This window comes from Rattus norvegicus, chromosome 18 (genome assembly GCF_021556685.1).
Source record: "Rattus norvegicus strain SHRSP/BbbUtx chromosome 18, alternate assembly SHRSP_T2T, whole genome shotgun sequence".
Lineage (NCBI taxonomy): Eukaryota > Metazoa > Chordata > Mammalia > Rodentia > Muridae > Rattus > Rattus norvegicus.
Genome location: NC_141551.1, coordinates 22,965,491 through 22,982,444, shown reverse-complemented (window position 1 = coordinate 22,982,444; position 16,954 = coordinate 22,965,491). Strand labels below are relative to the sequence as shown.

The 16,954-nt window shown below is 37.5% G+C and overlaps 1 protein-coding gene across 1 annotated transcript in view; it reads left to right on the top strand.

Moving 5' to 3' along the window:
- Positions 1 to 16,954, top strand: part of Rit2 (Ras-like without CAAX 2) — a 346,997-nt gene that overhangs the window by 79,353 nt on the left and 250,690 nt on the right.

The following is a 16,954-nucleotide window of genomic DNA, read 5'->3' as shown; positions in this document are numbered from 1 at the left end:
AACATTACCAGCAGAGACATGCGGCCATGGGGAACAAGTTACCATTGTTTGGATTGAAAAAAAGGTCCCTTTAAAATTGCTTTACTCATTCAGAAAACTGCTTTAGGGAGAGTTAGAAGCTCTCAAGCAGAGTTCATTACAGTATTCTTTGGCTAGAAATGCATTAAGCTTAAGCTCACAGAGTGTTACTTCCCAGCAAGTGAGGCACAGACTGCAGGGTGCCTTATGGCTTACTGAGGGGGCTGAAGCACTGTAGGCACCAGAGAGGGAAACAGGTCCTCTGCAAGGCCATGGAGCGCTCTTCGCTCTTTGCTGCAGAGTCATCACCATCTATTCCAGGACCCAATGTATTATGTTTTAAAATAGAGTAGCTCCTTAAGACCTCCTCATTAGGTTAACTGAACCAATAAGATTTAAGTGCAGTAAACTGAAGTACTGTTAAGCAGGATGGATTCCCAAAGCGTCTGAATTTTGTTTCTGAAAGTAATCACTTTGTACAGTGTTAGAAGCAATCAGCTTCAGTGATTGTTTGATTAGTTTCTTATTCCAATTTTTGAAACGTCTTAATTTTGGAATGTTGTCCACTGATTTATAGATAAGGGAAACTCTCGCTACAAGTTCTGGATCTTGCACATTGCTGGAAAATTCAGTAATATTACATAATATATAGCATGTAACAATATTATTTATATATATATTACATACTATATACTAAATATCACAAGTGAACTTTGTTTTTCATTCTTTTTTATTTCCGTGGTTTGTACATATTGGTATCACACAAACTGGCCTCTCCTACAAATCCTTCATGTGTAACAGATGTAAATAAATTATCAGTGTCTCCTTAACAAGGAATAAATGTAACAGTTATGGTGATGCCTCTTGCAAACAGACTGTGAGGACAACAATTTCTGGAGATTAGGCTACCTGAACTTCAGCGCTGACAGCTGAAATGATACCTTTATCTAGAAAGAAACAAGATCGTGTGGAAAGAAGGTTGAGAATGGATACAGTAGTTTATTGCTTTCAATTTGACTCTCCCATCGTTTCTTGGCTTCTGTAATGGGATATTGGTTAACAATTTTCCATTGTTATCCTGATGGTTGAAGGTAAATGGCTCAGACAATTTACTTTGTATCTGTTCTGCTGCTTACATATTCTCTGCCTGATGACTTAATGACACCTCTAGGGGAAATCCATGTTAGCATGGTTTGAATATCCTACAAATTAGAGAAGATCAACACCCATCATGGATACTTATCTCATAGCTGAAACAGGGAAGGGATATTTTCAGTACTTATCCAGATTTATTTGCTATCGTAACAACTGAGATTTCTGGATATATTATTTTCCGAAATAATACAATTAGTTCTTTGTTCTTTCTTGTTCTCACCTTCTACTTTGTATAATCTTTCTTTGAGATAAACATCAAGTTGAAATTTTTAGACTCTTCATAAAACAAAATTGAAGAATATTGGTATTGTCAATGCCGGTTTCAAAGGAAGAAATCCTGCTCCGTATCTGCTGGTAATATATTTAATATCAGTAATCAGTGGGTTTTTTTACTTCTCAAATCTATAGAAGATAGCTATGGTATGAATCTTTAAAGTTAGCTCTACTTTTCCAATGGAAAACGATTTATGCAAAAATCATATTAGCAACAATAGAGCAGAATGTGCCTAGATGGGAGTTGAAATGCAACATCTCTAAGCATTTGACATCATGCTAAATATAACTTGATTTTGCATGAATAATTATTATAAAGATATTAAGAAGTAACATCCATATTAGTATCCTATTGTTTGACCCTTTGTGTCAGCAAATGAACATACCATATATTAGATGTCACCACCGTATGCATATTATTGAGCAAAACTTGTATTTCTACTCTATAATATAATCTTTTTAGCCTCTATAAATAAAAAATCTAAATACCATAGTCCAAATCTTCAGGTATTTTCAATTTAGGAAGAGCAGTTAGAAGAAATTTTGGAAACATTTACTCCTTTGAACTTGGTCAGTGATCGAGGAAAGCAGCGAGATGGTCCACAGGAAGGGCTGGAAAGGGTGCGTACAGTAACCACTCCTCCAAACTCTGCTTGCTAGGAACTAAATTCGTGTGGCATGAATCTCTCGGCATCCACTTTAGCATTCAGAAGTTTTTCAAGAAGGCTTTTCAAGGAAGTCTGGAATTATTAGACGTCTATGAGAAAATAATCTAGGATTGTTTGTTAGGATGTGTTCTTTTAGATTCATTATGACTTGACGTTGAAAGTCTTATTAACACACAGTTAGAATATAAAAATAAAATCGTAGCTGTCTTTTCTTCTTTTCCTGGAATAGAAGATGAATTCCCTTAAAGTAAAAAAAAATACATATCAAGCTTTTATTTGTAGACTATACATTTTAGTCCACATCCCTGTTTATCGACATTTTCCTAAATTTTGAATTGATTTTGTTCATGGTTACTGTTATTAAGTTGAAGACAGAAAACTTCAGGATCGCAGGCTTTTGATTCAGCTAATTAACAAAGCTGCAAACAAAAAGTCCCAACGACCTTTCCTTTGATACCATATTAGGTGACAGAAGGACCCTAAAGAACTTGTGTTTCTTGCACCTACAACATCTTTTAATCTTGAGCAACTAGTGTATTACCCAGTGATTATCTCCCTCCTTCTGCTATCACATGCAGGGATTCTATTAAGCATGCTATATGTGAGCTTGAACAGTTGATGCCTTTTCAGTGCTCCGGAAAGGGTGGGGAAGATGGAGAACAGATGAGAATTTAAAATGAGCTAATTAACTAGAATTCACGGTATACTGAGGAAGGACAGCTTAGTCTACCACAGGACCTCAGGGTAGACGGATATTTTATTAAAAGACAAAAATCTGAACATTTAAAGAATGAATTGGCCTTCATTTACGGCCATTCAGGAATCAGCAGGGCCTCCTTGCTGAAAACTGAACAGGAGCTCTTACTGGCCAATGTCACTGCAGTGGCTTTGGTATTAATTGAACAGAAAAATAGAATAGAAAAAATGCTGATTCTGTAATATCAAGTTGTTTTCTTGCTATTTTTGAAATGTTAAAGAAGAGTTGATCTCCTTATATTAGCATATTGATTGAGGTAGACAACTTTTCATGGTTAGCTACAGGCTGAAGAAAATTTCCTTGAAACATTAAGAACATTATGCAAATATCATTATTATTTTTGTGACTATTTTCAATCCTCTTGATTTTATTCTTTATTCAATATCAATTTTTTCATGTAGTATTTTCCAGGTATTGTACCAGCTTCAGGAGTCAGCTCTGTAGAGAAATAGACAAGGATTTTTTTTTAAAAAATTAAGTTTCCTTACTTTATTTCTTTTATTTGTCTCTGAGAGCTGATTGTGTCTTTTTATCTGGAATCCAGTTGTCCATTTCTTTCTCATTGTATTACAATGACTTGAGCTCATTATCTTAACGCAGGACACAATTTAGTTAAGTTGGCCTTAAGGACCTATTCAATTCCCTTTTCCTGTGGAAGGAAAACAACTTGAATAAAGCAGAATCACTCATGACATAGTTATTCCAACTGCCGCAGAATTGATTGGGTTTTCACAGAACAGAAACTCCTGAAGCCAACTTTCTGACTATATTTATATTTTCTTTTCAGTAAATACACATTCTCATAATTGAATAGGGTTGAAAATGCTTTCCTTCCTTTTGTGTTTTAGACCTTTAAATTCACTTATACACCAGGAATACCACCTAATAGTCTCACTCAAAAGATTCATGTTTGTCTAAGCAATAAGAAAGGACTGTAACGAGCTCTATAGAAACATAATAAAATGCCACATATAGAGTATTCTTCCTAAATTGCTTAGCATAATTCTTTAAATGAGGAGCTTATTTAAGTGACAAATTACTTTGAGGATAGGAACAAGACATTTGCAGAGCACAGTGAATATTAGTGTGCAAAGTAGAATGATGGAAAACAGTGGATTTAGACAAACAGTGGATTTAGAAAAATGATGTAGTTTGCATCACACTAAAATATCCTCCTTAGCATCTAACATGTGCACTAATAGATTCACTTCTTTGTGTCACTAGAAAATCCCTGTTAAAATATAAATGCTCAGGGGGGGGGTAGTGCCCCAAGTACTGTAGATTCACTTACATACTAGCAGAGATTAATGTATTTAATTATTCTAAAGAGTGAAACATACCTGTGTTCTAGAAAGCACCACTGAAGGCATGATTATGAGGGCTGGAGAAAGGAGATGATTACTGTTATGAAGAATGAGTGCTTTTAAAGGAGACCAAGACATAGAAATCCAACTTGAAGGATTATGCCACGCAGTGACTCCTCCATGTCTGAGAAGGACTAGGGGAAAGGGAATTCTTATGGAAACCAGTAGGTTGGAGATGTAATTCTGTTTTCATGGGACTGCTTACTTGCTCGCCAAGCTCCAGTAAATCTGACTTTCTTTCAGTTTAAGTACACCTGGTAACCCTTTTCCTGCTCCCTTTCACTAATATGTGTTCCCGGAACTCTGATTAACTTCTTTATTTTTGACCAAGCAAGCTTTGGTTCCAGTTTAGATCAAAGCATGGATACAGATTGTTAGAGAGGATGGCTTTGACTCTGTCAGTGCTTACCCAATGCCCACTTCCTCTCTATCTCTGTATAAATTGCCATTAGCAGTAGACATGGTTGACGCCTCTTGGATTTCATGTACCTTTGTGACTTGGTCTTCCAGATGTCAGGCTCTCTTTTCCTCCTACACCCTCTCTCTTTATCTATGTCTCTGACTTAGCCTTATCTTTTCATCTCACATTTCAGTCTGAATTTCCATGCTTCTTTCTACCCTCCCACTGAGCTTTCCTATTTAGAGCTCTAGAGGTGATGCTACTGGCCACAAGCTTCCACTAATCTTTCTTTACACTTGTGGTAAAAATTGACATATTGGCCAAGTTCTTGAAGCCCCATGATGATAAAAATAACAAGTCTGTGATTTGATAAGGGCTTGGCTACAGCTCAACGGCAAGCAACCTGCCGTTTCAATCCACCAACTGAAAAATAAATAAGGAAAAGGGCATAGAGGAGAGAGTGCCTTGCCCATATGATTTAATGCTGTGTTGCTGAACCGTAGTCATTTGGTTTTACCCTCACTGGCCTCATTGCTCCTGGAGTGTGCTAGGTGCTTGCTCATCTTGGCACACTTGCACTCGATCACCTTTTCTCGGAAAACACTAGAGTGTTTAGAGCTGACCTCATTATTTCTTCAAATATTTGATTCAAGGTTTAAAGGCTTACCATTCAATTTTGCTTACAGTAGCCATCATCATTCTTGAGGACATTCACCTGCTTTTCTGAGATATGTGTATATATGCACATATACATGTACATTTATATATGTTCTACAAGTGAGAGAGCATGTGTAGTACTTGTCTTCTTGGGCCTGACTTATTGCAATTTGTTTCTTATAATATGCAATATTTTCTTATAATATGTAGTATTTGTTTCTTATGATCTGTGTATTACTTAGTATTGCCTAAATGCAACACATGTGTCAATTTATAATTAAAGATGCATGGTTCACAGAAAATGGACCAAGATTTTGGGTGAGTAAACAGCAAAAGTCTTTACTGCCCTATCGACTTCAATCTTGTTGGCACATATCTCTGCTCTTTCTCATCTGAAAGGAGGAGGCAATGCTGTTATCTCTCTTTATGGTTCTGAGAGATAATAAAGGAACAATTGCTTCACAAGCTACTCGAGATGAAATGGACATTACTTCCTCAGGAGAATTCAGTTGAACTGGAAAATAACAGCAAAAACAACAGCTTTTGGCAAGGAGATACCTGTGCCTTGTGCTCTTTGGGACAGTGCAAAAAATACATCCCTTATAGATGAAAAGTAGCCAGAATGCCACTCTATTACTTTTTATTTCTACCATTTCAGCCTGAATTATTTAAAGTACTTATGATTACCATACATTTTCCCAAGAGTCAAACTATGAATGGAGAAGAAATTAAAATTTCTGCTTCTACTTGCTGTGCGAGTCCCTTTTAGAGACCTGGGATGTGAAGAGACTATCAACTGTATGATAGTGATCTCATGCAATATGAAAGATGCCTGCGAGATATTGAATCAGTTGAAGGAAATTAACAGAACTGAAAGCTTCATAATGCCAGGCTGTGGATATGTGATATATCCTTCCAGATTGCATAAATCTTCAGAAGAGTTCTCTACAATCTCCTTCCTGTCCCCAAAGGCCAGGATTTAGATCAGTCTGAGAATTGAAAGGGTTCTTTCAGAGTATTCGGTAGTAACATAGCCATTGAAATTCCTAGGTAGCTTTCTTTGATGACAGCTATGTTCTCCTATTAAAATGACTGTGGTCAGTCTGCAGGCCTGAACAGACATTCACTATTCTGTTATTTCCCAACCAGAGAGAAGCTTTGGAGGGAGCCTGCGGGCCCACCACAGAAAGACTCCTCAGTATTTCATTTTTGTATTCAATGATTATAATTAGAAAACATTTGTTCTAAAGTCAAATGACTTGCAATTATGCTTTGTTATCTCAGCAATTTCTTTTAAAGAGCATGCGTAGTAGTCTATTGGCTTTTAATAAGCCAGCTACATGAAGTAGGAATGAGAAAAAAGCATCTTTATGACCTACACATTAGCTGAGTGCTAGTGAAGTAAAGGGGCACCGACACAAAGCGTGTCTGTGTAGCTCTAGGGCTGTACACTTGCCTCCTCGAACTCACACTCACACTGTCCAGTGGATAGAGTAAGATCATGTATTTAGAAATATATTTAGAACTTATATACCTATCGATATTTTCAAGCATTAGTAGGTCAGAAATTCAGGTTATTAGGTCACATGCTATGCTTTGGAATCAGTAGGCTTGCCTCCACATCTCTTGTTTGACCTCGAATTCAGAGATCTTAACGCTTGCTTTCAAATGTACAGACTCTTGGAGGACAGTCTCTGTTAAGAACGATGAATGATTTGGATTAAAGTTGTAAATTCAATATTGTAATTTTAAGTACTATATTAGTCTGTTTCCACTTAAATGAAAAGGGAATAATCTGATATTTCACAATAAAGCTGTCCATATCAGTATATAGTTGAAAAAAGACACAGATGTAGATATTTGGAAGTACTTAGAATAATCTAGATTAAAAATTTAATATGCCAATTGTTAATGTTCCGTGATTTGATATTTGTTGGTTAAAGGCAGTTCACACTATGTACTATGCATTTTCACACAAACGGAAGTAGTTGTCTTTAACATGGAATGTTTTGGAGATGTAAGCACTCAGATTTTGTGAGCTAAGTTGTTAAAGAGAGGAATAAAACCAAAAAATCAAACTGAACTGAGAACGGGACCCCCGTTGAAGGAATCAGAGAAAGGACTGGAAGAGCTTGAAGGGGCTCGAGACCCCATATGAACAACAATGCCAAGCAACCAGAGCTTCCAGGGACTAAGCCACTACCTAAAGACTATACATGGACTGACCCTGGACTCTGACCTCATAGGTAGCAATGAATATCCTAGTAAGAGCACCAGTGGAAGGGGAAGCCCTGGGTCCTGCCAAGGCTGGACCCCCAGTGAACTAGACTATGGGGGGAGGGCGGCAATGGGGGGAGGGTTGGGAGGGGAACACCCATAAGGAAGGGGAGGGGGGAGGGGGATGTTTGCCCGGAAACCGGGAAAGGGAATAACACTCGAAATGTATATAAGAAATACTCAAGTTGGGGTTGGGGATTTAGCTCAGTGGTAGAGCGCTTGCCTAGGAAGCGCAAGGCCCTGGGTTCGGTCCCCAGCTCCGAAAAAAAACAACAAAAAAAAAAGGAATACTCAAGTTAATAAAAAAAATAGCTGTCAGATTACCTCTTTTACTTCTACACTTACACATCCAACCACCTACTTGGAATTTGTGTTTGAGAGTCTGAACCACCTTATATTTTATCTTTCAGGTTAATTTCAGACCTTAACCTACCGAACTCTCGTGTACTGTGCTTTACATGGATACATGCCACTCTGTCCATCTGAGTATTCAAGCTCCAAAGCTAGTCATTATCTTTTTTTCGGAGTTGAGGCCCGAACCCAGGGCCTTGCAATTGCTAGGCAAGCGCTCTACCACTGAGCTAAATCCCCAACCCCGCTAGTCATTATCTTTGACTTCTATTTTCTCTATAGTCATTTCATCTTTGACCTACTGTTGTGTGCTGGGAGAGAGGAAAGAGAGAGAGAGAGAGACAGAGAGAGACAGAGAGACAGAGACAGAGAGAAAACACATTTCTAAGACTCCAGATAGGACACTGGAGAAAGAATTCATTTGTATCTAATTAGCAAACCAGTAAGCTTATTGAAGTCATTTACAGGGCTATAGCTCAGGTGCTCCTTAGAGGGTCATTCGTGTTCCTCATGGGCCTAAGGGTTCCTACATCACAAAAGTTTACCCTACCAGGAGTATAAACTCACACAAGCTCTATCCGTGAAGCTTCCTGCATAACTTTGACACAGTTTGAAGACTGCTTAGATTGCTACTGATTATAACCATGGTGAGGAGTCTTGGCGAGCTTATACCTTTCAGGTGTTTCTGAACCTTGTAACTTTAATTAAGTTCCTGGGTCTTATATGTTTAATTTACTTCCTGAGTCTTCCGAGCCTCTTTCCTCCCACTGGGAAGGATGCTTCAACTCAGAGGATATATCCATATAACACCTGTTAATTCCACTTTGTAAACACTCTTCAGATACATTTCACTCCATGACTGCAACAGAACAGCAGTTCATAGTGGAGGTACGTTTATATAATGATACTCCTGAGACAGTGCGTACACCCACATCACAGCAAAGTATTAGCACCCATTATTATAAATGGATTATGTATACTTTAAAATCATTATACTGTGGATAACACAGCCCTAAACACGTTTGCTCTGTTTTGACCAATTAGACAAAACACTTTCATAATCTATATAATTTTTGGTCTACTTCTACTACATCCAGTAAATGCTTGTGAGATTCACCAGAATTGTCACACATATCTACAAGATTTCTTTTTTTTTTTTAAACTTGAGTATTTCTTATATACATTTCAAGTGTTATTCCCTTTCCCGGTTTCCGGGCAAACATCCCCCTCCCCCCTCCCCTTCCTTATGGGTGTCCCCCTCCCAACCCTCCCCCCATTGCCGCCCTCCCCCCATAGTCTAGTTCACTGGGGGTTCAGTCTTAGCAGGACCCAGGGCTTCCCCTTCCACTGGTGCTCTTACTAGGATATTCATTGCTACCTATGAGGTCAGAGTCCAGGGTCAGTCCATGTATAGTCTTTCGGTAGTGGCTTAGTCCCTGGAAGCTCTGGTTGCTTGACATTGTTGTACTTTTGGGGTATCGAGCCCCTTCAAGCTCTTCCAGTTCTTTCTCTGATTCCTTCAATAGGGGACCTATTCTCAGTTCAGTGGTTTGCTGCTGGCATTCGCCTCTGTATTTGCTGTATTCTGGCTGTGTCTCTCAGGAGCGATCTACATCCGGCTCCTGTCGGTCTTCACTTCTTTGCTTCATCCATCTTGTCCAATTGGGTGGCTGTATATGTATGGGCCACCTGTGGGGCAGGCTCTGAATGGGTGTTCCTTCAGTCTCTGTTTTAATCTTTGCCTCTCCCTTCCCAGCCAAGGGTATTCTTTTTCCTCATTTAAAGAAGGAGTGAAGCATTCACATTTTGATCATCCGTCTTGAGTTTCGTTTGTTCTAGGGATTTAGGGTAATTCAAGCATTTGGGCTAATAGCCACTTATCAATGAGTGCATACCATGTATGTCTTTCTGTGATTGGGTTAGCTCACTCAGGATGATATTTTCCAGTTCCAACCATTTGCCTACGAATTTCATAAACTCGTTGTTTTTGATAGCTGAGACTAAGAGAAGTCATGAGCCAAATGGACTTAACGGATATTTATAGAACATTCTATCCTAAAGCAAAAGGATATACCTTCTTCTCAGCTCCTCATGGTACTTTCTCCAAAATTGACCATATAATTGGTCAAAAAACGGGCCTCAACAGGTACAGAAAGATAGAAATAATCCCATGCGTGCTATTGGACCACCACGGCCTAAAACTGGTCTTCAATAACAATAAGGGAAGAATGCCCACATATACGTGGAAATTGAACAATGCTCTACTCAATGATAACCTGGTCAAGGAAGAAATAAAGAAAGAAATTAAAAACTTTTTAGAATTTAATGAAAATGAAGATACAACATACCCAAACTTATGGGACACAATGAAATCTGTGCTAAGAGGAAAACTCATAGCGCTGAGTGCCTGCAGAAAGAAACAGGAAAGAGCATATGTCAGCAGCTTGACAGCACACCTAAAAGCTCTAGAACAAAAAGAAGCAAATACACCCAGGAGGAGTAGAAGGCAGGAAATAATCAAACTCAGAGCTGAAATCAACCAAGTAGAAACAAAAAGGACCATAGAAAGAATCAACAGAACCAAAAGTTGGTTCTTTGAGAAAATCAACAAGATAGATAAACCCTTAGCCAGACTAACGAGAGGACACAGAGAGTGCGTCCAAATTAACAAAATCAGAAATGAAAAGGGAGACATAACTACAGATTCAGAGGAAATTCAAAAAATCATCAGATCTTACTATAAAAGCCTATATTCAACAAAACTTGAAAATCTTCAGGAAATGGACAATTTCCTAGACAGATACCAGGTATCGAGGTTAAATCAGGAACAGATAAACCAGTTAAACAACCCCATAACACCTAAGGAAATAGAAGCAGTCATTAAAGGTCTCCCAACCAAAAAGAGCCCAGGTCCAGACGGGTTTAGTGCAGAATTCTATCAAACCTTCATAGAAGACCTCATACCAATATTATCCAAACTATTCCACAAAATTGAAACAGATGGAGCCCTACCGAATTCCTTCTACGAAGCCACAATTACTCTTATACCTAAACCACACAAAGACACAACAAAGAAAGAGAACTTCAGACCAATTTCCCTTATGAATATCGACGCAAAAATACTCAATAAAATTCTGGCAAACCGAATTCAAGAGCACATCAAAACAATCATCCACCATGATCAAGTAGGCTTCATCCCAGGCATGCAGGGATGGTTTAATATACGGAAAACCATCAACGTGATCCATTATATAAACAAACTGAAAGAACAGAACCACATGATCATTTCATTAGATGCTGAGAAAGCATTTGACAAAATTCAACACCCCTTCATGATAAAAGTCCTGGAAAGAATAGGAATTCAAGGCCCATACCTAAACATAGTAAAAGCCATATACAGCAAACCAGTTGCTAACATTAAACTAAATGGAGAGAAACTTGAAGCAATCCCACTAAAATCAGGGACTAGACAAGGCTGCCCACTCTCTCCCTACTTATTCAATATAGTTCTTGAAGTTCTAGCCAGAGCAATCAGACAACAAAAGGAGATCAAGGGGATACCGATCGGAAAAGAAGAGGTCAAAACATCACTATTTGCAGATGACATGATAGTATATTTAAGTGATCCCAAAAGTTCCACCAGAGAACTACTAAAGCTGATAAACAACTTCAGCAAAGTGGCTGGGTATAAAATTAACTCAAATAAATCAGTTGCCTTCCTCTATACAAAAGAGAAACAAGCCGAGAAAGAAATTAGGGAAACGACACCCTTCATAATAGACCCAAACAATATAAAGTACCTCGGTGTGACTTTAACAAAGCAAGTAAAAGATCTGTACAATAAGAACTTCAAGACACTGAGGAAAGAAATTGAAGAAGACCTCAGAAGATGGAAAGATCTCCCATGCTCATGGATTGGCAGGATTAATTTAGTAAAAATGGCCATTTTACCAAAAGCAATCTACAGATTCAATGCAATCCCCATCAAAATACCAATCCAATTCTTCAAAGAGTTAGATAGAACAATTTGCAAATTCATCTGGAATAACAAAAAACCCAGGATAGCTAAAGCTATCCTCAACAATAAAAGGACTTCAGGGGGAATCACTATCCCTGAACTCAAGCAGTATTACAGAGCAATAGTGATAAAAACTGCATGGTATTGGTACAGAGACAGACAGATAGACCAATGGAATAGCATTGAAGACCCAGAAATGAACCCACACACCTATGGTCACTTGATTTTTGACAAAGGAGCCAAAACCATCCAATGGAAAAAAGATAGCATTTTCAGCAAATGGTGCTGGTTCAACTGGAGGGCAACATGTAGAAGAATGCAGATCGATCCATCCTTATCACCCTGTACAAAGCTTAAGTCCAAGTGGATCAAGGACCTCCACATCAAACCAGACACACTCAAACCAATAGAAGAAAAACTAGGGAAGCATCTGGAACACATGGGCACTGGAAAAAATTTCCTGAACAAAACACCAATGGCTTACGCTCTAAGATCTAGAATCGACAAATGGGATCTCATAAAACTGCAAAGCTTCTGTAAGGCAAAGGACACTGTGGTTAGGACAAAACGGCAACCAACAGATTGGGAAAAGATCTTTACCAATCCTACAACAGATAGAGGCCTTATATCCAAAATATACAAAGAACTCAAGAAGTTAGACCGCAGGGAAACAAATAACCCTATTAAAAAATGGGGTTCAGAGCTAAACAAAGAATTCACTGCTGAGGAATGCCGAATGGCTGAGAAACACCTAAAGAAATGTCAACATCTTTAGTCATAAGGGAAATGCAAATCAAAACAACCCTGAGATTTCACCTCACACCAGTGAGAATGGCTAAGATCAAAAACTCAGGTGACAGCAGATGCTGGCGAGGATGTGGAGAAAGAGGAACACTCCTCCATTGTTGGTGGGATTGCAGACTGGTAAAACCATTCTGGAAATCAGTCTGGAGGTTCCTCAGAAAATTGGACATTGAATTGCCTGAGGATCCAGCTATACCTCTCTTGGGCATATACCCAAAAGATGCCTCAACATATAAAAGAGACACGTGCTCCACTATGTTCATCGCAGCCTTATTATAATAGCCAGAAAATGGAAAGAACCCAGATGCCCTTCAACAGAGGAATGGATACAGAAAATGTGGTATATCTACAAGATTTCTAATTGCGTTTTAATGGCATGGTTCTCTACAGTACAAGTATTTTATTGTTATCTGCAGATATGGTGTTCAGTAGAATTTCTTCCACGTAATCAAAGGATATTCCTTACTCATAGATTAATCAACCCTATTGTTTTGAAAACTGCTAGGATATTTGGATTTCTCTCTGGAAAAAAATACTTTGTGACTCTTTATCAGGTTTGTTCATATTTCATCTTTCTGTTAGGTATTGCCACTGACAGTGTTTTCCTACCCTGGGGATTATTGTGTAAAAATACTGGTAAATTTTAATTATTTCTGAACACTTGTAAAAGAGTTCTCCACCTTTAAAGGAGAGTTTCCAGAAACCTTTTAAGAGTTCTGATTTGGTCAATGTTCATTAACACTCATGTAGAATGTTGTGTGTGCACCCGCACCCCCCATGACTTTGCTCAAAGTTGCTCAAAAATTTGACTTCTTCTTGGTAAGTAGAAGGAGTGTAATTTATCTGCTAATTGTACTTGGGTTTTCTTGATTAAGGTGCTCATCTCACTGGACACTTGACCCTTTTCTCTGCATGTAAACATTGATTTTATGAGCCCAAGTCCTTTCACCCAAAACAATGATCCCCTGTGAGGTGATTTTTGAGTGTGAAGTCTATTTTCTGCCTTGCTGACACTCTAGCTCAGTCTTCTTCACTCGGTTCAATGAGCATGCATGTTTGTGCCAGCAGCTCGGCTTGCTCTCTCAAGAGAAGCTTGTACAGACATGGATTCCTCTGCATCCTGAGCAGCCCTCTGTTTCCTTTTATTCTGTTGGAGGTCCACAATTCCTATAATTGTGTATAAATATTAATTTTAATAAGTTTGCCTGTGGGTAAAGTTCAATGTCCTCTCCCCTGGTAATCAGAAACCACAAGGGCAATAGCACGATCCTGGCCCCAGGTATTATGATATTAAATGTTATTAGGGCAGTGAAGATGAACGAGAGCATTATATTCATCATGAACATACGGACCACACAGTTAACTGTATCTCATATTTAAATTACTTTAAAAGAAAGGAAAGACTGTGTGTGAACTTCTATTTCCACAGCGGTTTGTAAACAAAGGCCCTTACCAAGGCTTTTCCTTTCAGATGATTGTTTTTACAGAGTTACCATTGCAGAGCCAGCACAACCATCAAAACGTAGGTTACAGATGTAGGAAGTGATCACTCTAAAGAAATTTAACTTCAAAAAACAAGATGATTTAAGTAATGGGGGTGGACAAAATCCTCTGGATATAAATTATATGTGCTACATTGTAAAATGTCTTTCAGTTAAGTGAATTAGGGATTTGGTGGGAGACATTTTAAAATATTTGTGTTCTAGAAAGTATTGGGTAAACATGTAGCATCTACAAGAGAGAATTTATTTTCTTCCCCAAAGTGTCTGGTTTAAGCATATTACATTGGTGGTTTTTAGGTACCAAAGTCACTTAAGGGATAAAATGTGTCTATTTGCCTCCTCCTTAAAGTCAAGTGTTAAAGTTAGCACTGATTTAAATCATAGATGTCATGAATTTGGTAAGCTTTCCAAAAGTTCTGTTCAAAATTAATTTTTTTTCATTATACAATTTAAGTGCTTGCTTTTTATTTATATATGAGCTAAAACATGGAGCTCGGTAGAGACAATCTAAGAAACAAAGTCAACAGAAGGAATGTAAATAATATCTGGAAAGCCACTGATTACAGGAGTATAGATGTTGCCATTGGTATTTCTGTGAATTCTACTGAAATATGAAAATTATTATTTTTTTAAATCCTCAGGCGTGTAACATATAAATCTTTAAGAATAAATGATCTCAGCTATATTTTAAACAAGGCAGCTCTATTATAATCAATTCAAGAGTGCAGCTTCGAAGACTTCACATATAGAAATTACATTTGCCATTTGAAAAATACTGTGGTTTTGATTTATAGGAGCTGAAAAATGCATGCGGTATCTGAAACTTATGAGGTATTTTCTCAGTGTTCCGTAAGCCAATAAACTTAAAACAAATCATCTTGACCTTTGCACAGTGAAGCTCTGGCCAGTGTGATTTATACCCCTAGGTCATAATACCTGCAAAGATAAATGGGAGAGTATTGAAGAACATTGCATTTTGATATTAACCCCTTTCACAATAAGATAGGTTATAGACAGACTCTCTTAATGTGTCCTAAGACAAAGCTACAGGAGTGATAATTACCCACCCAGTAATTTTAGAAATATCAAAAAATATTTCAACAATTTATACCTTGTCATTTGGAATGTATCCAACCTTTTAATATTTTAATAGCAAAACAGTAATGATCTCTTCTAAAACAAGAAAATAAGATCAATGTGAAATTAATACCACCTTTTAAGTAGTGCAAGGAAACATGTTTAGTACTTTTTTTTTTAATTTCAGAAGGCAAAAATCAATCATGTTAGGTGCAGCTTTCTGGAAAACATCAAGAATTCATGAACCTGGAGTAACCTTGAAGCAAATCAAAAAGAAAAAGACTGGTTAAGAGACTGGATATGTGTCAACAGAAATAGATTAAAACTCACATTGATGGACTAGAATTTTCATTAACTCTGGGACCATTTTGTTTTCAGGATTAAAAGTTCTTCTTTTTATAATTTTAAACTCTGTTATTCCTCTATCCTCAAGTCATCCTTAGTTTAAATGTATTTGAGGTACAGTAATATAAGAGGTAGACCATATAATCAATTCACGTGCACACTCACACACACAAGACTTCTTGTTCTTGTCTTGCACATAGTAACCAGAGTGGTATCCCTGTCCTAACACTGCTGGCTGATGGTACCTTCACAACTTCACAGTTGCCTGTCTCTCTAAATGTCACCTGTATTTATCTTCTTGTAGCGTTCCATATAAATGTCTTAATATTATATTAATATTAATACATAGGATCACCTATGCATTTTCCTTAGACACCATTGTGTCTTATCTGGATTCTTGTGCTCACCAGTTACTTCATCTGTTGGAAGATTCCCTCTACATCACATGACTGACCCCTTATCAGTCAGTCGTCAGCTTCGTGTGTTCTTTATAGAGTCAGTTGCTTCATTATACTATCATTTCTCTGGATACCGATTATTCAATATTTTCCTGGACATATATTTTTGTTTCATTGTTTTTTTATAGGGCCAAGAACTTGTTATCTGTTTCATTGTGTTTTCTGGGCACTCTGAATAGTCATTGTTGGGAGGGCAACAGTTCTTCCATATTTGTCATTAAATTATACTGTTGAGCATGGGAGAGCCTATTTATTTGTTTGATTACATATTTATTTCTTTTTTGTGGTGTTGAACACTGTGTGTTAGCCTTTTGCTAACCCACATTGTTCTTGAACTTGCAAACATCTTGCTTCAGCCTCTAAAGTAGCTGGAACTTAGGCATGAAAAGCCTTCAGAGTTCAAATACCTTGTTTATTTCTTATATTTTATTCTCATAAGACTCAGCTATGGCCCCGTGATGGTATAAAGATCTCAATTTGACCAAGGAAATTAGCAGCTTTCTGCAAAATATTTTGACTCATATGCCCAATGACTATCTTTCTTTTGTGAAATAAAAAATACAGTCTGATGATATCATTAGAAATATATGTATTTTAAAAGAAATTTTGTTTTATTTTTATCATAATTAATTATTTGAGTGTGAAAATTTGACAATGAATTAAAATAACATGAAGCAGAAAAAAAATAAAGCAACATTAAATTTAGATAGGTATGTCAGAAAAAGATAGGCCTCAAGTTTTATATTAAGACTGGATGTTCAATGAGTTAAATTTTGCAAAGTTCAATTAAGCTGCAAGAAGTAAAAATGCAATATTGAATAATCCATAAC